This window comes from Astatotilapia calliptera, chromosome 10, assembly GCF_964374335.1.
Source record: "Astatotilapia calliptera chromosome 10, fAstCal68.1, whole genome shotgun sequence".
Lineage (NCBI taxonomy): Eukaryota > Metazoa > Chordata > Actinopteri > Cichliformes > Cichlidae > Astatotilapia > Astatotilapia calliptera.
The window spans coordinates 3,691,481-3,713,491 of NC_137431.1; positions in this window are offsets into that span (position 1 = coordinate 3,691,481).

Consider the following 22,011-nt stretch of genomic DNA (forward strand, 5'->3'; position numbering starts at 1 on the left):
AAACACGCTCTAGTGTGAACGCTCAAAGCGGCCGCATGCGCAAAAGAGGATGCCACACACAACGCGCTCTGTTTAGACCCAGAGCAAACAATATTGTTTGACTGATGGCTCTTAATATAAAGACTTCGGATTTTACGTTTCCCAATTTTGCTTTAAGTTATAAAGTTATTTTGTTATTTACATATGGTCTAATAATGATCCTTATTGCTATTTAAGAGAGGAGCGGTGCTTCAAAGGATAGCTGCAGATTTCTGTCAGAATCTGCAGATTATACAGTACAAATAAAATGTTCACGTTTCTCCAACGTTGTCTTCCCAACAGTTTCACTGACATCTACACTGGATGGCCAGGAAGCGTTCGCGATGTCTTGTCCGGCACTTCTCCGGCGCTGATAATTGGTGTCTGTCTTGTGTCAGTGACGTAAAAGACGGATTTAATGCGACCTGACCATCAAACAGCAGTCGCTTTCTAAAACATCGGATATGTATCGGATTCAGTACCACATACGAAAGTGACTCAGATCAGATTTGAAAATATCAGATTTGTGCCGTTCACACTGTCACACCATGATCGGATATGGGTCGCATAGGGTCAAAAAAATCGGATTTGATGCACTTTAGCCTGCAGTGTGAACGTAGCCTTAGACAGCCATTAGTTCAGCCATGGCTCTGTGGTGCATGCAGACATTTCTGAATATCTACCATTCAAGGACATTTTGTATCCAGGTTATTTGAAGTTTGAATTTTTTTCACAATGGAAAATGGTTGAAAACAAAACCTTTGCATTTTGGATGTAGCCCATCTCTGTTTCCCAACCTCTGTGTTCTGTTGTTTTCTATCAATAGATCTGACTGTTCCTGAGGTCAGATAGTTCACAGACCTCCAGCCTCCGCTGTACATGATGTATCTGGGTTTTGTTTGTTTGTTTGTTTGTTGTTTTAAATGGTAACAATCCTGAAACCTAAACAAACTGAACAATACATTTTTCAGACAGATGCAAATGTGATACAAAAAAAACTCATAATACATAATACATGAACCATGAATACATACATCTTTCTATCTATTTTTGTGCACTAATAACGTGCCACACTCATCCCCAAATGCATTTAGATAAGGCCTCCATGTATTTGTCTGTGCTACATTTTCAAGAGCTTTTTTCCACCTACTTAAACGTGTTAACTGCTTATTCATGCATGTATGAATAATTAATGTGATGGATTTTCCTTCACATATGTGAGCTAGCAGTGTTTACAGGAACATGTGTAGGTTGCGATTCCTGATTCCACACCCACATAGACGTAAAAAAGAAAATCGAAGCTCCAAAGCTGTGTATTTAAAAAGAAATCCACTGCAAAAAAAACCCCACAGCCAAGTAGTAGTATTTGTATTGTTGTTGTTGTTGTTATAACCAGCAACAATTCCAATTTATGAGCCTGATACACAAACCTCCCATTCTCTGGCGACCTCCTCCAGTTCTTACAAGGGCACGCTCCAACCTCCAGTCAACCCACTTATATAATCCAGACATAAGGTTGAGGTGTAAACAAACTTTATATAGTATATTAGGCTATTTCCATTCTGTCATTTAAAAGTGATATAACCGTTGTTTCCACTTTTGTTATTTTTCGGTGCAAACTAAGTATCTGGACTTTTTGTAACACAGCAGTATTAGTGTGAGGAAACTAGCATTTCCTTGCATGTTTTACACAAAGTAACTCCGTGTTACAGTTGTCGGTCTTTCCATTGAACGCGCTCCAAATAAACCTGGACCTAAAACTGACTCCTATGCATCTGCATATTTTACCAGATATAATTAAAGCACTTGCAAATGTCAAAGCTTTCATGAGCAGGAATGCATATAGATTGGCTATATGACATTTATATGGAAATGTTAGAGTTATTTTAAAGAGAGAAGCAAATCAGCGTCTGATATTTATGGGCAGAGGATTTTATTTTTTTCAGATATCAATAGTGAAATCTCTGGCATGAAAAAAAAATCATCAATGATGCTCTGAGAGCATAAGTGCGCTGGTCATTATGTGCATTAGGAGCAAATTAAATAGATTAGCTGTGAGTTCCATTCCCTGGATGTGCTGCATTCTCTATCTGCACACACTCTGTGATAAGAATCACCAGATAGGCTAACAAAAGGGAGCCCAATTTTCAAACGAGCTTTCAATTTTGAAACCCATCTTCTAATGAGGCTTGTTGTTGGGCTGAACTAATGTTCAACTAATGGATACCGTCTCAGACAGCAATCTCCATTGACCCACAGTCATCTCAGTCTCTTAGCCTGCTCATCAGGGTAAGTATATGTGCAGGCGGGTGCAGAGGCAGAGCTCACTCTCCGGAGTCTCAACACACAAATTGAATTCTGTTTTAATGTCGTCTCCTAATCGTAAATAACTTCAGTGGGTTCCAGGCCGTATTTAATAAAGCGCATCTGATCACGTTGGAAGGGGAGTTTATTAAAACTGTATGTCTTCCACACGCTTTGTCATTTTGGCAAGCACCTTGATTCAGGGTGTGGGCAGGTGCCATTATTCCTTATTCTGCTCTGCCACTGTCCTCCTCTCTACATATTACCTCATGTGAGAGGAAACCAAATCCAAATAGTATATAACCTGTGCTTTTCGTGTGCAATGCACTGTCTGCACTCTGAGATCCTTCAGCCACTAACAAATCTCACAAATCTTGCATGCAAAGTGGGACCTGAATCTACTCTATCTAAGTTAGTGCGCATGCGCCAACCAGCGTGCAGCCTGTTACAGTCGCTCCTGCTTTTCTCTTAGTTTAGCTCTTTTTTCTTACGTATTCTTTTTTTTTTCTGACTTGTATTTTCCTCCGTTTTCTATCTCTTACTCAATCATGTGGATTGAGAGAGTTTTTGTTCTTCTGGTGGCCGTGGAACTGTTACTTTTATCATGGAACGGGACCGCGGCACATCTCCTACACGCACGGACTGTTTACTCCAGAGATCAGCTGATCGCCCTGATGCCGGCCGGCTCGCTGGCCAGGCCCGCAGAAGTGCCCGCAGAAGTACCAGCTGAAATTTGGAGGAAAACACATCGGGGATGCAGAGGTCAAGGACAGAAGAGAAGAAAAAAGGTGACGGTGAGACAGCGGAGGCTCGAAGCGAGGAGGAGGTTTAAACCGTGTCTGCCGTCTATCGTGATGGGAAATGTGCGATCGTTGGCAAGTAAAATCGACGAGCTCTCAGCACTGGTACGGAGTCAGAGGGAATACCGAGAGTGTAGCCTGATGTGTTTCACCGAATCATGGCTACACCAGGTCATTCCCGATGAGAATGCTTCCGTGGAAGGCTTCCACACTGTTCGGGCGGACAGGGACAGCATCGCTAGCGGTAAGCGTAAAGGAGGTGGGCTTGCTGTTTTAGTTAACAACCGGTGGTGTAACCCTGCCAACATAACAATCAAAGAAAGGATTTGTTGCCCGGACACTGAACTGTGTGCTGTTGGACTCAGGCCGTATTATTTACCCAGGGAATTCTCTCACGTCATCTTGGTGGCTGTTTATGTTCCCCCCTCTGCTAACCCCACAGCTGCATGTGACACTATCCACTCTGCCATAGCTCGGCTACAGACTCAGCACCCGAGTGCCTTTATTGTGATCTCGGGTGACTTCAACCATGTATCACTGGACAATACACTACCAACATTCAAACAATATGTGGACTGTCCCACCAGGGGAGAGAAAACTTTAGACTTACTGTATGCTAACGTCAAGGATGCATACAGCTCCTCCTCCCTCCCCCCACTTGGTAGGTCAGATCATAACCTGATTCACCTCACCCCCCGCTATGTGCCAATTGTGAGGAGGGAACCTGTGACCACCAGAACTGTTAGGAGGTGGTCAGAGGAGGCAATAGCGGAACTACAGGGCTGTTTCGAGGTGACCGACTGGGAAACACTCTGTGAGCCTCACGCCGAGGACATCAATGGGCTTACTGAGTGTATCACAGACTACATAACTTTCTGCACCGACTCCATTGTTCCAGCTCAGACTGTTCATTGTTACCCAAATAACAAGCCGTGGGTGACTAAGGACATCAAAGCCCTCCTCAACAACAAGAAGAGGGCTTTCAGAGGGGGCAACAAAGAGGAGGTGAGGAAGGTCCAGGTGTTACTAAAGGACAAGATCAGAGAGGCTAAGGACAATTACAGGAGGAAGCTGGAGTGGAAACTCCAGCAGAACAGCATGAGAGAGGTGTGGAGGGGCATGAAGACCATCACTGGATTCAGGCCAACCAACAGCAGGGGAGCTGAGGGAGGTGAGAATAGAGCCGACGAGTTGAATCTGTTTTTCAATAGATTCGACACCACAGTGTCTGCTCCCACCCCCACAACCTCACCTGCAGTCAGCCTGGAATCCAGAGCCACACCACTGTGTCAGCCTCTCTCTTCACATGTTGCCTCCTGTGAGATTCCTGACACCCCTCCCCCACCCATCACCTTCACTCAATACCAGGTTGAGATGCAAATGAGGAGACTTCACTCAGGCAAGTCTGCTGGACCAGACGGAGTGAGTCCCCTTGTCCTCAAGGCCTGTGCCCCCCAGCTGTGTGGAGTCTTTCATAAACTGTTTATGCTGAGTCTGCAGAGGGTCCCGGTGATGTGGAAGACATCATGCCTCGTCCCTGTACCAAAGACGCCTCGTCCCAGTGGCCCCCAGGATTATAGGCCCGTGGCACTGACCTCCCACATCATGAAGACCCTGGAAAGGCTCATCCTGGACCAGCTGCGACCCATAGTAAGACCACATCTGGATCCCCTTCAGTTCGCTTATCAGCCTCGTCTCGGAACAGAGGACGCCATCATCTACCTGCTCAATCGTGTCTACACCCATCTGGACCAGCCAGCGAGCACTGTGAGGGTCATGTTTTTTGACTTTTCCAGTGCTTTCAACACCATCAGGCCGACCCTCCTGGGTGATAAGTTAGCAGCGATGCAGGTGGATGCTTCTCTGGTGTCCTGGATTGTTGATTACCTGACAGGAAGACCACAATATGTACGTCTCCCACAGTGTGTGTCTGACAAGATGATTAGCAACACAGGGGCACCACAGGGGACTGTCCTCTCCCCCTTCCTCTTCACCCTCTACACCACAGACTTCAGCCACTGCACAGAGACCTGCCATCTTCAGAAGTTTTCTGATGACTCTGCGGTGGTTGGATGCATCAGCAGGGATGATGAGACAGAGTACCGGGCTGTGGTCGACTCCTTTGTCACGTGGTGTGAGCAGAATCATCTGCAGCTCAACGTGGCAAAGACCAAGGAACTGATCGTGGACTTCAGGAAGACCAGGAAACACTTGACCCCTGTTTCAATTCAGGGGGTCAGTGTTGACATTGTGGAGGACTATAAATACCTTGGAGTACACATTGACAATAAACTGGACTGGGCTAAAAACACCACAGCACTTTACAGGAAGGGCCAGAGTCGTCTCTATTTTTTGAGGCGACTGAGGTCCTTCAACATCTGCCAGAAAATGCTGAGGATTTTCTATGAGTCTGTGGTGGCCAGTGCGATCCTCTATGCTGCTGCATGCTGGGGGAGCAGGCTGAGGGTCGCAGATGCCAACAGACTTAATAAACTGATCCGTAAGGCCAGCAATGTTGTGGGGATGGAGCTGGACTCCCTCAAGGTGGTGTCGGAGAGGCGGATGCTGTCCAAGATAAAGACAATGTTGGATAACACCCCTGTACAACGCATCCACTTAACACACTGTTTGCTGCTACAACTACACATGTTTCTTTTCCAAATATTTATTTATAAGTGACTTATGTATGTATGTATGTATATATATGTATATATTGTACTATTCTTAGTTAGCGTATTGTCTGTCTTGTCTTAATGTTGGTTTAAAATGGAGCACTGTAACAAAAAATAATTTCCCCCAGGGATCAATAAAGTATTCTGATTCTGATTCTGATTCTGATACTCCTGTGTTTGTTGCCTTTCTTCATTAGTGTGCATACAGAAGCAGGAACCATATATAAAACAGCACACGCCCCTCCTACATTATGTAGCACACAGAAAGGCTCTTTCTTTGTGTGAGCTCATGTTGCCCATTAATTAACTGCCCTGTCTCATTTTCCATTTCTCCCTCCAAGAAATCAGTCACGGGGATTTTTCCACAGCAAACATGATCAATGCCCTTAATTATAAGGGAGAAAGCTGCTTGCTCTTCGTTTCTGCTTCTCTGATTTGGTTGCAGGATAATAAACACAATTTAATCTTGTTAATATTTTTCCTTGAGTTTGAACTCAATTTCTGCAGATATTGTGTCCAAAAAAGGAATTAAGTGCAGCTGTGTTGCTTTAAGTCTGATCTACATGATCATTCCTATAGAGACTGTTCAATAGCAATGCAACATGCCATGATATATGTATATATATATATTATATATATATAAACTGGAGCTACATTTATAGCAGACTTCTTTGCACCTTTAACTCACAAACTGCAGCAAAGATCCACCTGTTTCTATGTTTATGTGATCAAATAAACACAGCTCTGAATGACATGCAGCAGAAGTGAACTCGGCTTTATTTACATTCATTACAGCGGTGTTTGTTTCTCCCTACCAAAGTAAATCTGAATCACGTCCATTCCACTTCGTAGTAAAACCCCATGTTTCCTAATCCAGCTCCTCTGCGAGGAGTAACGAGATGCTGGCAGTACTGATGAGCAGTCGTCCACCAAATTAACATTAAAATCCACCAAATTACAAGGATGCTTGGTAAATTTATGTCTATTTAACTGAACTGACTGGTTTTCACTTCACATGCAGTTATAAAATCTTGTGTGATTCCTCTCCTCCTCCTCCCTTTATATAACATTAGCTTGTTAAGCCTCACTCAAGCCTCCACACTCGTACTAATTGTGTACCTAGACCTCTTGTTATAACACTCTGTCATGTTGCTCGCGGACTAAGAGTGCAATCAGCGGTGCTTTCAGAAAATGTTTAGCCGAAGCCAGATGAGATTAGTGAAAAAATCCTAATGTGGTCAGTGAAAGGGTTACAGCATTTCTGAACTTCAGGTTAGGGCACCTTCAGAGTATTGAAATAGTGAGTTACATGATATTGAGATTGTTTCTCAACTCATTAGGTAACTAGCAGCATGACAATAACACGACTGAGGCATGGGCTCCTTTACAGTAGGGTCTATCTTGCAGTATAAAGCACCTTGAGGCAACTGTTGTTGTGATTTTCTGTATAAATAAAATTGAATTGAATTGAATTGTAGATACAGTATAGTAGATGACCTGCTCTACCTCTTGACTGACAGCCACCCAATGATAGCTATCACATTAGGGACACTCTGGTTTGCCTGTAGCACAATGCACATAGTGTAAATACACACAGTATGTGACATTGCAGGTAACGGTCGCTGTGGAACAGCTGGCAACCCTATAGCCACCCCAGTGTAGAAGTGACAAGTGCGCTGCAGCATTAACGCCACACTCGCAGATATTTTTCATTTTCAAACATGTTTTTTCTCAAACTCGGCTGACACTGAATCAAGTAACATCACTGGAGGACAAGTATCAGATAATGTGCTGCTCTCACTGGAGACAGAAAAGCTTTTTTCACATGCAGTAATATCCTCCAGCACCCGGAAACACACACAAAGAAGCCTGAATTCTCTTTATTGTTTCAAGTTTTACAAATTTTTGTCTCACAAAGGGATATATTACATTATTATATGAAGTTTACTCACAAGCACATCATCTAATTCACTCTGTTATGGTGGATAAAAAGGTTATTAGAATTGGTTGGGTCAAAACGCAACTAATTATTCAGCTCATTACAGTGATGTATACCAAACTGCTTTTACAATGAGAACTGGCAGAAAGACTTCCTGGATTTTGGAGCCATCCAACACTAATGGATTCTGTACACTTGATGACTTTCTAAGGTGCTAGAAAACAATGTGGCCCTTAGTTTGTTGTAGCTGGGCTTTTTTGTTTTGACCTTCTTCTAATGACTGGCATTTTTCACTTTTAATTTTGTTACTTAAGTCCTTAAGCTATAACTTGAATGTATCTGAGCCATCCTTTTAAGGAACATGACAGCCCTTAGTTGATTACAATGCACTATTGCAGATTAAATTTGCTGGTGGACATTTTGAGGGCAGATCAGATTGTGCTTCCTGAACTGAAGCGAGGTCTCTTTTTCACTGCCAGCACTTCAAAGCCCGTGTTTGAATTCTTATCAGACCTTTAAAGGGTACTTTTAAAAAAAGGGAAAAAAGAAAAAAAGAAAAGGGCAGCGGACGGGTGCACAAGATGGATGATTTTTAGAAAGGGGCCCTTGGTCCCTTCTAGCTGTCCCCTTGAGGTTCCCATTGACCGCAGTGACTTTCCTTTCCCTGGTTGCTACAGTGCGTCACATTACACTGCACTTCTTCAGTCTGCATATTAAACAGCAATAATGTAGTTTGTTATAATGAACCTTTGGATGTTCCATTCATCTTTAAAGAAGAACCAGTCCCCTTTCCTGCTCCTGGAAGATCAACCATTCCACTGTGACAGTTCTCCAAATGTGGGGCTGATAGAGGCCAGCCTCTCTCTCTGGCGGTTGTTTAGACTTATGGGGGAGTTTTTTGAGTGAAGGTTAACTTTTAACTGGCCAAAAATGACAGCAAATTCTCTTTCACCCCTGCGGGTGTTGTCTGCACCACTTTGGATAACATCCTTGTAACGGGACAGCTCCTTAGGGTCTGATTTTAAGGATGGCAGTCTGCAGCCAGCACATTTAAAGGGGTTTTGTGGCTCTCAAACTTTCTGAAGCTGTTGTCCCTTTTAAAATTTAATCTGCTTCTTGGCTAGGGGATACACTCTCATTTGAAAGCTGTGACTAATTATTTATTAATTATTATTGTTAATTGTAGTCTAAAGGGGAGAAAAGAAACTCAAACTTAATTGCTAAATCAAAATGCATTACTTCTGATTCACCTCAAGCTCTGCATTATGGATGAAGAAAACAAAGATTGTTTTTTGTAGGCAGTGTTTAAATCAAGCACTTGTGTTGTTGCTTATATGAAATAATTCAAATAAACGCTGTGCGATGCCTGAAACTATGAATCCTCTTAGAGTGCTTCATTGCAGCTTATAGGAGCAAGAATATTATCTGAAAATACAACAGAAAGTTACCCCAAAGCCTGAGAATAAACCAACAAATGATCACAAAATAGCTGGTTGTTCTTCATACTCTAAAAGCCCAGTGTAGAGCCCACAGTGGGTCACGTCGCTGTTTGTACTAACACCTCTCTGCTGGTGTGTCTGCATTGCTGCATCATCATTAGTGAAACTGAGTTGTTCATGTTTTACTTGCACCCAATAAATATTCATCGGTCACTGTTGCCGTGGAGTTACTCCAGTTTTGGGTGCTGTCCTGGGAAGGTTTTACATCAGGCTGCTGTGTCACAGGTCTGTGACGGCTTAGTGTATTCTTTAACACTTAACCAGCGTCCCGTATATAAACTTTAGCTTCTTGCCAGACTGCAGCTGGATGTTCTCTGTGAAGTCAAAGTCATATTACAGCAGGTGATTTTATGATATTCCATAAATAAATGCTGTATTAATTTATAGCTTCATTTGTTTGTCTGTTTTAAACAGTGTTGGGAAGGTTACTTTTGAAATGTATTCCATTACAGAATACAGAATACATGCCCTAAAATGTATTCTGTAACGTATTCTGTTACGTTACTCAATGAGAGTAACGTATTCTGAATACTTTGGATTACTTAACATATTATCATGCATTTTACAACTACGTGAATGTACTATTGCTGTGTGATTTATTACTATTACTGAAGGTCCGCGGCTCCGAACTGTAGTAAAGGGACCTCTGACTAATACGGGTTCCTTGTCGGGCTTGTAGCCAAAAAATGGCTTTACTTTGTTGTCTGGGTCAACTCTGCTTGCGAGAGACATTGAGAAGCGTTGAAAGGCTGCTCCAACAGAACTTATTGTTTCGGAGGAAAACACGAACACGGTGTACAGTCGAGTCTTAATAGCTTACTTACAACTGGGCTCGTCAGGCTCTCTTCTTGGCTGCAGTGGTTATTATTATATTTACATGCTTCCAGCTCCCGTTTTTGCTCGATGACAACTCGTACTTTTCGACTCTCCTTTTTCTTCCACCTCGCGCTCACAGACCCATAACGAGTATGGCGGTCCATTCTCCCTGCAACACGGACTACACTGCCCATGATGCTACATTCTTTAGGGCTATGCCTGTAGCATTCTGCCTGTTAGCTTAGCACAACAACAACAACAACGAAAAGGCGCTCTCTCACCCAGGAAACACGCAGAGCGTCCCCCTGTAACCATGGCGACCGCAACGCTGCCGCCTGGAACTACAGAACGTAGCTGTCAAACAAAACCCAAACAGTCCTGACCTGCGACAATATGAAACAGGAAAGTACCGCAGTGTAATCCATTTATTTCAACAAAGTAACTGTATTCTGAATACCACCTTTTTAAACGGTAACTGTAACGGAATACAGTTACTCATATTTTGCATTTTAAATACGTAACAGCGGTACATGTATTCCGTTACTCCACAACACTGGTTTTAAATGTCATCTTTACAGCATGCATAGGCTGTACACATCAAACTTTACAAAACAAACTGCATTTCTATGGAAATAAGCTAAAATATGTGCAATGAAATGAGGACTTGGATACATATTAATATACTAATATAATTTAACAAAGTTGTTGCATATGTCATGTATTGGACACATAGTTTCGGCAGTTATGATTTTATCTAAATTTACTGAATTTCTGATGTTGTTTTGACTTGTCCTGAATTTTTACAGCACTTAAGAGAAGCAGGAAAACTATAGAACAACAAAATGTTCACAAAGTTTCACCTGGTGAGTCACTCTGTTAAAAACTGACATGTCATAAATAATTTGCAGTCCAATATCTTTACTCTCACTTTAGCTCTTTATTTGTTCTCAGTGTGCGTTTTGCCTGCGTTGTGGGTTTTTCAGTGCTGAGCTGATTTTAAAACTGTAGAACTGAGACCAGGTCGTCACACTAAAGCTGTGCAGACCTGACGGTCAGCTGAGACCTTGGCACTCTATTAGCTGTGATCTGTTGTTAATAGGAAAAAGTTTATAGTTGCAGCTTTAAGGCGTGAAAGAGCACATTTAAGGATCATTAAATTGCGTTTGATACTGAGATCAGTACGTTAGGCTCAGGCTGTCTGATTTCTGAGTCATCATATACTTATGATAGAATAAAAAACATGGATAGAAAGAATAAATACCCCTTCAGTGTTTACACTACAGATGAGATGTCTTGATGTCATTGCAATGTCCACCTTATGAAATCATGCCTGCACTAACTGTTGTTTCATTGTCTATCTGATCTTTCCCACAATAAACGTATTTTCGCACACGTGAATCATAATGAATTTATTGACGTCTCTGCCTCTGTTATGCTTTTTTCTCCTTTCTCATCAGACAAATCAGTCATTATTGTGGTGCAGCATGTGTACTTGATACTTGATAGCATTCCATTTATTAGATTAAGTGTAAGATTAATCTCTTCAAAGCTGCGCCGAACCTCGTTCATCCACGGCCTGAAAACAGCACCAAGAGCAGAAAGCGCTTTACCAATTTGATTCCTACTTCCATGAATCATACGGTACCATTCCAATAAGCTGCATGCTTGTTTGCAGCCTTTACTTTCACTGTTGTTCCCAGCTCAGTGTACTGGTGGATAGGTAATTAGTAGACTTTGAGCGAATGAGGTGAATGCGTGGCTTCTTGCTTGTGACACTTTTAAATGGGATCATTGTCATTTCTGCCCACCTTAATGGTCATTCAACACATTTTGGCACTATACAAAAAAGTCTCTCTATAATTTCTAGCATATTCCAGGACTCTATGGACATCATTTAGGAGCCTGTTTCATTATGGATGAGTGCATTCACAAATCCATCTAACATCTGTGTTGCACTCCTGAAATCTGGCAGGTTTATCGATACGTACTGCCGGCTGACCTTTTCCACGCTGTCCTGTCTTGCAGTGTTTTCAGTCTGCTCTCCTTTCAGACATTTATCAAAGGGTGTTACTTCACTGACATGAGTTAATGTGCTATTTTAAGCCAGATGAAGCTTGCAGTGGCTGATAACACAGTAAATTGCTCTTGTCTTAATGAGCCAGTTATGTGCTATATTGTCATGAACAATCTATTATCTGCAGAGCTGTCAGCATCCTCATTAGAGGCTTGTGCTTTGTATAGCAGAATTCAGACTGAACATAGGAAAAGGACTGTTTCACAGAGGTGATGTAGGCATTTTGTGTTATACTTATTTAGAGGCTGAATTAATACCTGACCAATAAAAGCGTCGAAACAGCTATTTGAAGATGTTGGAAAGCTAAGTTTACCCCCAACATAGCTCTTGAAAAGTGACTGATGTTTTACAATGTAACTCAGTAATGTGCACTACTGTGTGACCTTTTATTTCCATATATTTTGCTAGGAAAATGATAAATAGGTGCAGTGATTTACTGACATGTCCAAATACAAGTGGAAATAAAATAGCTGTTGTAATATCATGGTAATTTGGGGCTTTTAATTCTTTGAACTGTTGAACTTTTCACAGCGTGTAATGTTTGTACAGCATCTTTGATGACTTTAAAACAAATAATTTTATATTTTCTGATCCACACAGGGTAATAATTATTCATACAAGCGCAAATATTTAAATTCACATACACCCCCAATAATATTTAGTTAAAAATCCACTACACTATTTTGGTGGCATCAACAAGCTTCTGGCATAATTTGGCGGGATATTTGACCATTCTTCTTGGCAGAATTAGCAGAGTTCATTTAAACTGTGTTCCTGGCACTGACTCAGCCACAAACTTTCATTAGTGGTGATGTTGGGGCTTTTGAAAGGTTTCCACAACCTTAATGTTAGCCAACTATACGCATTGCAAAACTCCTTTTGATGTGTAGTCATTGTCCGGTTGGAGCACCCACTGTATAGTTTCAAGCATCTAGCTGTTAATTTGAGGTGAAGTTGAAGAATTATCCTCCCTCATTGTTCCATCTTTACTTTTTGTTCTTCTTGTTTTTTTGCATATCAGCTGATGGTATAACCACCATGCTTGACATTGGTTAACTGTCCTTAGGTTTGAAAACCTCACCTTTACTCCTCCAAGCATGTGTCTTGTCATTGTGGCCAAATAGCTCCATCTTTGTCTGATGTAACCGTAAAACCTTTCACTAGAGAGCATGTGGCCTGTCCATGTGAGCAGCTGCAGCTTTAAATCAAATTGAAGGGTTTCAATATTAGAGCAGGCGCTTCTTTCCTAGTCGCCAACCCCTCCTTGGTCCATGGTGATGTAAAGCTTGCTTCACAGTTGACAGTGATGCTGGTGTTCCAGTAGTTCCCAGCTCAAGGCAGGCTTGAGTCTTGGTGGTTCCTGGGTACTTCTTGAACAGTCTAACCAACTGCCTCTCACGTGAATAGCGTGTACTTATGTGCAAATTTTTTGAACCTATCATCTTGAAAATAGAACTTTCTGCACCACTTACTAAAAGATTGAAGTGAGTGTATGTATATATTTGAGTGTAATAAAGTTATTAAAGATGCATGTTGTATGATCCTCCCGTAAAAAGAACAGTTCAATAAAATTATTAAAACCCCCAAAATTACCATGACATTCATTCCCATGATGAGTGAATGTAAACAACTGCATGCCTCACAGTGCCCCTGGCTTTTTTCAGAATCAAAAAATGGTCTTTACCCTTTTGTAATATTTTTTTTTATTCTCTTCACTTCAGTCAGGATATAGGGGTTATATGAGGCTAATTGCACTCTGGATGTGCACTCTCCAATTCAATGCCAATGTTCCAGCATTATAATTACACACCATGTTTAATTGTAAACCAAGGCTAAGCAGAAGCAAGATGTTGATCTGTCTGACTGCAGAAAATGAGAAATGTGGCAAGTGCTTGTGGTATAGAAGCAAAAACAATTTCAAAAATTAATCAAATATTCTTCTTAGTATTTTTCTTGTTTTAAAAAAGGCATCTCTGGAAGCAGACTTTATGGTATTTAATTTTTTGGACACACTGTTTTCAAAAGCAGAATCCTCTTTTCAAAGAGAAAGCCTGAAGCAATCCTTTTACTCAGCAATGCATATGAATTGTCTTTCAGGGCCATTGACCAGCAAGCTCACTCTTTCTACAAGAAAACAGTTTGACATTTCAATAGAATCATGCAAGCAAAGCATATTAGCTCTGCAGCACGCATACTTTCACTGGCAATTACAGAACAGAGGCGAAAAGTAAATGATGGCGCACCATCGTTTTTTCCATTTGAAATGTTGTAGTTATGGTCAGGCGTTTATATTCTCTCACAATGGGCATGAATGTCATGCTAATTCAGGGCTTTTAATGATGTTCTTTTTGCAGAGTGTAATGATTGTACAGTGTTCAGACTTGAAAAACAACAATAACTGGACGCACAAGTTTGAATGTCTTTTGGATTTTCTCTAATACAGACAGGCTCAAAGAAATGTTAATAAAATAAACAGGCTTCAGCAAGTATAAGAACTGTTTATCCACAACCGCCAACATGAAAGATGTTTGCTGTACAATCATTCCACCCTGGATAAAGAACCGTTCAGTGAAATCATTAACAGCCCAGAATTACCACGACAACTTCTGATCACAGCTGTAAATGTATCATATTGTTGAAGTCTGAATGAAACAATAACACATCAATATTTGAAACAAAGGGGAACACTTGCAGGGTTTTTTTTTCCCTATTTTTAAACCAGGATTTCGATTATTAAGGGAAACAGCTTTCCGAACCCACCTGGCCCTATGTGCAAAAGTAACTGCCCCCTAAACCTAACAAATGGTTGTGCCACTCTTGGCAGCAATAATTGCAGTCGAGGTGCATCTTTGTTTTCTGTCAAACAGAGTTTCTGCCTATGTAAAATCTCTGTTTAAGTAATGATCGTATGGGTTCTTTGGTGGTTACATATTGTATAATCAGCCGCAAGTCATTCATGATTTAACAATGATTAACTTCTTCAGACAGAGCCAGAGTTCTCTCACTTAAATAACATTTTTGTTTCAATAACTTTTACTCTTTTGGGTTATTTTTTTAATCTAATAATCAGTTTTAATCAAAGTTTCACAAATATACAAAAAGATAAGAAACCAGGAAAGGGGGTAAATACTTTTTCACAGCATTGTATGTCAGAGCACTGAAGCAATTGTTTCTCACAGTACACATTTGAAATTGTCATAGAGAGTAAGAACAGGTGTAATTAATAAGGTTAAAAATGGTGCTGTTCCATTTAAATGTCCCAGTAAGCAACACGAACCGTCCCTGGTCCCTGGATCTGGCACACCTGAAAGGAAAATACCCATTTATCATATTAAGATGCAGCTGTGTTTGACAAGGAAATATGTCCGCTGTCAGAAAGCTCCATAAACAGACCTTCCTGATGGATTAAACAAGCAGCTTAGAGAAACAAACAACATAATCCGGCTCAGACACAACCAGTCATCACCAGGTTCTAATTTAAGTCTTCAGAGAAACACCTGTGCAACAGTGCACTTCTTCCTCTATATTGACATATCAAAGTATAAAAAAAAACATGGACTGTACATATCTGAGAACATTCCTGAAGTTGTGTTATATTAAGACATGTGTGACACATAAAAGACACTGTGCATATAAAAGGCTGATTAAAACTAATTTGAACTGACAGAACCTCTGTATGTCTTGTAATAGCCAACACCAGAGGAGCAAGTAAATCTTTTGGGGGAAACAGATTGGATGTGCAAACAAAGTGTACTGTCTGAAGGACTATTCACTCAGTTACTTCTATTTGCAGAATACTGTATCTCCCCATAGTTCCATGTGCACATGTGCAACTGCAGAGCAAAATGACTATAGAGAAGAGTTGGCATTAAGCTGGGTTGCAAAGTGGCTGTACCGAGCAACTGTGGGCAAGCGGAGCAGCTTAGATAGTGTGTTCGTTATGATTTTTGCCTGATTCTCACCCTCTAAAAATTGTGTCTAAGCTTGGATTGCTTAGACACGTTGGCTTCATTCTGATGTGATATCCTAATAAAACATTTCCTACTGGTTTTTCTATATTGCAATTAAGTCCTCACTCATTTAATGGATACTGCTACATTGCTCATAAAGCTCATAGTAAGTTCACCAAAAGCTTGAATGCTTAAACAATTCACACAGAAATACCTCTATACATTACCAGAGCCTAAGATATAGGCAATGGATTTAATAACGGTTCGCTTGTCATGGTCTGGGTGAGCCTGAGTAACTTTCCACAGCATCGGCTTCCCTCCTCTGGGTGGAGTCCTCGTTGCCTCCTCCCTGTTCCTCACCTGATTTCAATCACACCAGCAGTATTTATGACCATTGCACACTAGTCTTTGCCAGATTATCTTCTAAACTTTGATAGTTCATGGCCTCATGGTTTTCGTAGTGCATCATAGTTGGCACCCGGAGCTTATCTTCCAAACCTCAACATAATTCCTCTCCAGGATTCTGGTCTGCTGCTGCCAATAACACTCTTTCACCCATACTGCCATTCTCTCCTGCCTGCCTCCCTGCACTCCTGCATCATACTCAGAAACTCACCTTGGCCTTTGCCTCACGCCCCCACCTCCAGCAATCTCCACCTTCAAGCACGTAAGACGTCTCATTGATTTTGATTCTCAGATTTACTCACAAATCCTTTGGACTTCTCTGACAGTGCTCTCCTTTGTTTCAGTGCCCCTGGTCTGCCATAGTTTCCTCCTGTCCATTCCCCGCACCCAGCTATCACAGTGACCTGTTATTGGTTTAGTTATTGCCTTAGCCTTAGCCATTTATGTTTCATGCTAAATCTAGCCATTGCCCAAGTTTGCTTATTATTATATACGTTGTAAATAAAGATTCTTTTGTTAAATTTCACTTCAAGCCTCCGGATTTTGAATCTGCACTTGAGTCCATTCCACTTCACGAGCCACTGTGCCATGACAGTAATTCCATTTTGACCCAGTTTCATGTCCAGCTATGCTGATTGCAAATCATTATTCAGGTGCTGATGGCTTTTTTGAAAAACTGAGAATAATGAAAAATTTCTTTAAAAAGTAGTGCCCTGGCACCAATTTCACCAATTTAAGGTTGGAGGTATCACAGATGATAAACCAGTGACAAGTCCACCTGATGACAAGTCTCGATTAAGAAAGGGTTGATTCCACTTCTGTGAACAGATCACCCTTACTCACATATATGTTTGTAATATAACAAGACACATTTTAACAGGACACTGTGTACCGCTCCAGACACATACTGTTGGTGTTGTTGTTTTTTAGATCTCAAGTGAATCCTTTATTTTGAGTGAAATTAAGTCCTATCTGACTTATATTACCCTGCTGAGAATAACAGGATATCATATCAATCATTTCACTTATGAATCTCTCCGGGCTTTTTGTTTTTGAATCAGTATTCAGGTTACAAATGTTTACTGGAGTGTTGTTCTTTGTAAAGGTGCTATTTATCCCCCTTTTGAAGGGATTTCTTGCTTTTCTACTTCTTCGGTTATGCATAAGCCCCTGGGTCCAAATGCAGCAAATACAGAACAACATATGGAAATGTACAGTGCATTGTTGTTGCAATGAGAATAATTCTGAGTGTGAGAAACACAGAGAAAGGCTACAGCTCTGGGCAGATCCAAGAGGCTGTGAATAACGAGTAAACTGAAGACAGATTACATTTTATTTCGTTTGACACAGGTTCAGCTTTTAGTTTCTTTAACTGAAACTGAGTGATAGTCCCACAGACCAGCAGTTCAGTATTTCAGCGTTATGTGAAACCTGCATGCAGGTTCCACAACATTTTCTGTTTCATCATTGCACACTTTTCCTGGTTCACTGATACAAACAGATAAATAATCGCTATGAAGTTCTGAAATGCAGTTGTTAACATGTACAGAGAGGTACACCTGAACACCAGACCCCCATAATGAGGTAAATGAACTGGTTCTTATATAGCGCTTTTCTACTCAAACAGTCAAAGCACTGTATACTACATGCCTCATACACACAATCACTGTTTTCTACCTAAATGCTTTTGTAGAACTACTTGAGGTTGGTATGCTGCTAAGAATACTTTGGCATGCAGAGCAGAGGAACCAGGGATCGCACCGTCACCCTTCCAAATATTAGACGACCTGCTGAGTTACAGCCAACTCAAGAAGGTGTTTCGGTAGTGGTGTTGCTGTAGGTTTGGGGTGCATTTTGCTGGTATGGTTTTACCCACTTGTTCTGTTGCTGTTAATGATTACAAAGTTTGTCTGCAAAGCCTAGGTTTTGGAAGCCTGATGGAAGCGGACACTTCCAGGAACCAAAGTAATGACACTAAGTGCTCGAATGAGTACAAAGTTAGTGTGAATCCTGTGTTAGGGTCTTTACGGTTAGATGGTGCTTTCCACCTCCATCAACAAAACATCTAGTGAAAGGATATGTATGTGGAATGGTGATATGGTGGAGAGCACCACTGCCTCACAGCAACAAACTCGCTGTGTGGCGTTACAGTGTGCTCCCAGTGTCTGTGTGGATTCTCTCCTCCCATAGTTCAAAGGCATGAAAGTTGTCTTAACTGGTGATTCTAAATTGGCTGTGAGAGTGAATGGTTATCTGTTTTTCTCTGTTAACCTCGCAATAGATCAGCAGACTGGCCAGGCAATACCCTTGGAATGGCTATTTCCAAACTGTAAGAACATATTTGCCAAATAATTGGAAAAATATGGTTCCTAGAAGTACTGTAGCTCATATAATTAACACCATGACAAGTTTTATGTACAGCATAATGATCAATCTTCAGTGCTAAACAGCTCCTCTGCCCAAACAGGGGTTACGTTAACCATATTACTACTAATATTTCCAAAGAAATGAGCCTCACAGCTTGTTTCAGACACAGGATAAGCTGATGGGGTGTGCCAAGACCCAGCATGGGATATATAAGCAGCGACTGTTGTTGGGATTTGGCACTATATAAATAAAACTGAACTGAACTGAATTAAGAATTGAATTAGTTATGGATGTGTGGCTTGGTACTATAAGGCACTTTGGTAGAGCTGTTCTTCAGTCTCCTTTATAAAGGGCTGCTCTGAGCAGGAGTGTACACTTAGTTGCCTGCTATAACTTTTGGAGTTCTCTCTGGTCTGCAGTCTGGTCCCAGCAGGTACTGTGTTGATAAGTGTCTACACAGCCATTGCACAAGGCAGTGAACAGTTTAGCTGCACTGGCTTCCTTTTCACATGGTGGTTCAGTGGTTAGCACGCGTCCCTCACAGCAAGAAGGTCCTGTGGGTTCAAGTACACTAGGAAGCTGGGACCTGTGCTTGTATGGTTTATCTCCCAACATCCAAAGGCATGCAGAAGCTTAGGTTCATTGGTGATGCTGAATTGGTCATAGGAACTAATGACGTCTGTTTCTCTGTGTTAGCCCTGCAATACACTTGTCTGAGGGTACTCTGGCTATTACCCCAAATTATATCGGCAAATACAGGCAGTGGGTGCTTTCTTTCTAACACTCTTTACTTTCACTTAGTGTTGTAGCTTTGCTCTTTTCAGTAGTTGGGTGATGGACCAACAACAGTACAAGCAAGGGTGGCCCACAGACAGATGTACCACATCATTTTTAAACTGCCCCCATTAAGCACCAGATGGTCTCTCCAGACAGAGTATGGGTACCAACATGCTACCACTGCTTAACTAGAATTTCCCCATTATACCTGCTGCTACTCCTATTAGGAGCACAACCACTAGAGCAGTGGGTCTCAAACTTTTTACATCATTTCCCACATGGCAGGAGGAAATATTTTCACGAATATTTTCACAAAACAATGACAGAAAAGACTAGCTTCAGTGTTATTTGGATAATAAATAGGAGGTTTCTTCCTGTTAAAAGGGAGTTTTTCCTTCCCGCTGTCGCCAAAGTGCTTGCTCATAGGGGGTCACATGATTGTTGGGTTTTTCTCTGTATGTATTATTGTAGGGTCTACCTTACGGGGCGATCGTGGCTCAAGAGTTGGGCGTTCGCCTTGTAATCGGAAGGTTGCCGGTTTGAGCCCCGGCTTGGACAGTCTCGGTCGTTGTGTCCTTGGGCAAGACACTTCACCCGTTGCCTACTGGTGGTGGTCAGAGGGCCCGGTGGCGCCAGTGTCCGGCAGCCTCGCCTCTGTCAGTGCGCCCCAGGGTGGCTGTGGCTACAATGTAGCTTGCCATCACCAGTGTGTGAATGTGTGTGTGAATGGGTGGATGACTGGATATGTAAAGCGCTTTGGGGTCCTTAGGGACTAGTAAAGCGCTATATAAATACAGGCCATTTACCATTTACCATTTACAGTATAAAGCACCTTGAGGCGACTGTCGTTGTGATTTGGCACTTTATAAATAAAATTGAATTGAATTGAATAAACTCATTCACCATGAATCCTTCATTAATTTTTGTTTTAAACAAACACCTTTCATTTCAACTATTTGTAACTTTTGTCACTAGACTGATTCATTAGTCTGTACCACCTCCTCAAAAAAGCAACAAGTTATACAGAATGTGAACATTGCCAGACATGGAACAGCGTGAAAAGAAGAGCTAAGTTGTATTAAATTGTGACTGTGTCACAGCTGTGGTAAGCAAATACATTTAAGAGATATCTACAGTAAGATAGCTATCAGTAACAGTAATGACAATAATAACAATCACTAAAAATGTAATAATCTCTGCTAAGATGATGACTCAAGAATAAAATCTAGAAAAAATAAATATTTTAAAGGGCATTTAACTTTGGCTCTTTGTGTTTATATTTTTCTTCTTTTATCACTTTTTCTACTTTTGTTGGCTTTAAATAAATTTAATTTAAAAAATTCTTAAAAATGAGACAGAAAAGAAAAAAGATACAAAGGTCAAAGAGCAAACAAAACATGCGTTGTAATAATTAAAATGTTCAACATTAAGAAAACTTCCCCTTTCTGTAACTAATTAAAAGTATTTAGGGACCTTAATGAAAGTCTACGATGGGTGGTCTTAATTAAACTTGTCTCCTGTTATTGAGCTGTTCTTATTATTACAGCCACTTGTCCGTCTGTGTACATTTACATAAGGTTATTGAGTTGGCTGATTGGCCCACACAGTCATAAATGAATTGTCGTTAGAGTACAGCTCTATGCAAGTAAGTCAAACCTTGATGATTTGATGCTTAGGCTTCATTTTCTCTCACCACACAGTAAATATTAAGCCTGTGTGACTTACCTAACCAAACACAACTAATCCATCTTCTTTTGACAGTCAGGGTTCAATTCTTTACCCTTATCATATTTTCTCCTTCAGTAATTGCCTTTTCTTTCCCTTTCTCATGCTCAGAGAGGGGAATTGATTAAATTGTGAGTCTCAGCGGCACAGCAGAGAAAAAAGAAAACCTCAGTCAAAGAAAACTACAGTGAAACCCCAGAGGCCAAATAAGTCGGTTATATGATGTATCTTCGTATGCGACTAATGGCACAACTCCTGCAGTATTCTCATTACAGCTGAATCTTCTCATAGAAGATGCTAATTTCAGAGCCACTGTTGAAACTGTGGATGAAAATCTGCATTGCCCCGGAAGACAGAAGCTCACGTCCCATCCTCATTTGACTTCAGCATGCTGAAGTTCAATCAGTAATGTTAATTTTCTTTCTTGTACCGTGATGAATTGGCTTCAAACAAATGGCTGGAGGCAGCTTATGGAATACAAGAGACTGTAATTGCTGTAATTGCAAGAGACTGTAATTGCAAGGAAAGCCTGTTAAGGCACAAACACAGATTTTATTTACCACGCGGAGCATCTCCCCCTCACGTCTTCACCAGCACTATCCATCAAACGCTCACCTCCTCCTCAGCTCGCTCCCTGATCGTCTCACGCTTACCTGCCACCTTCT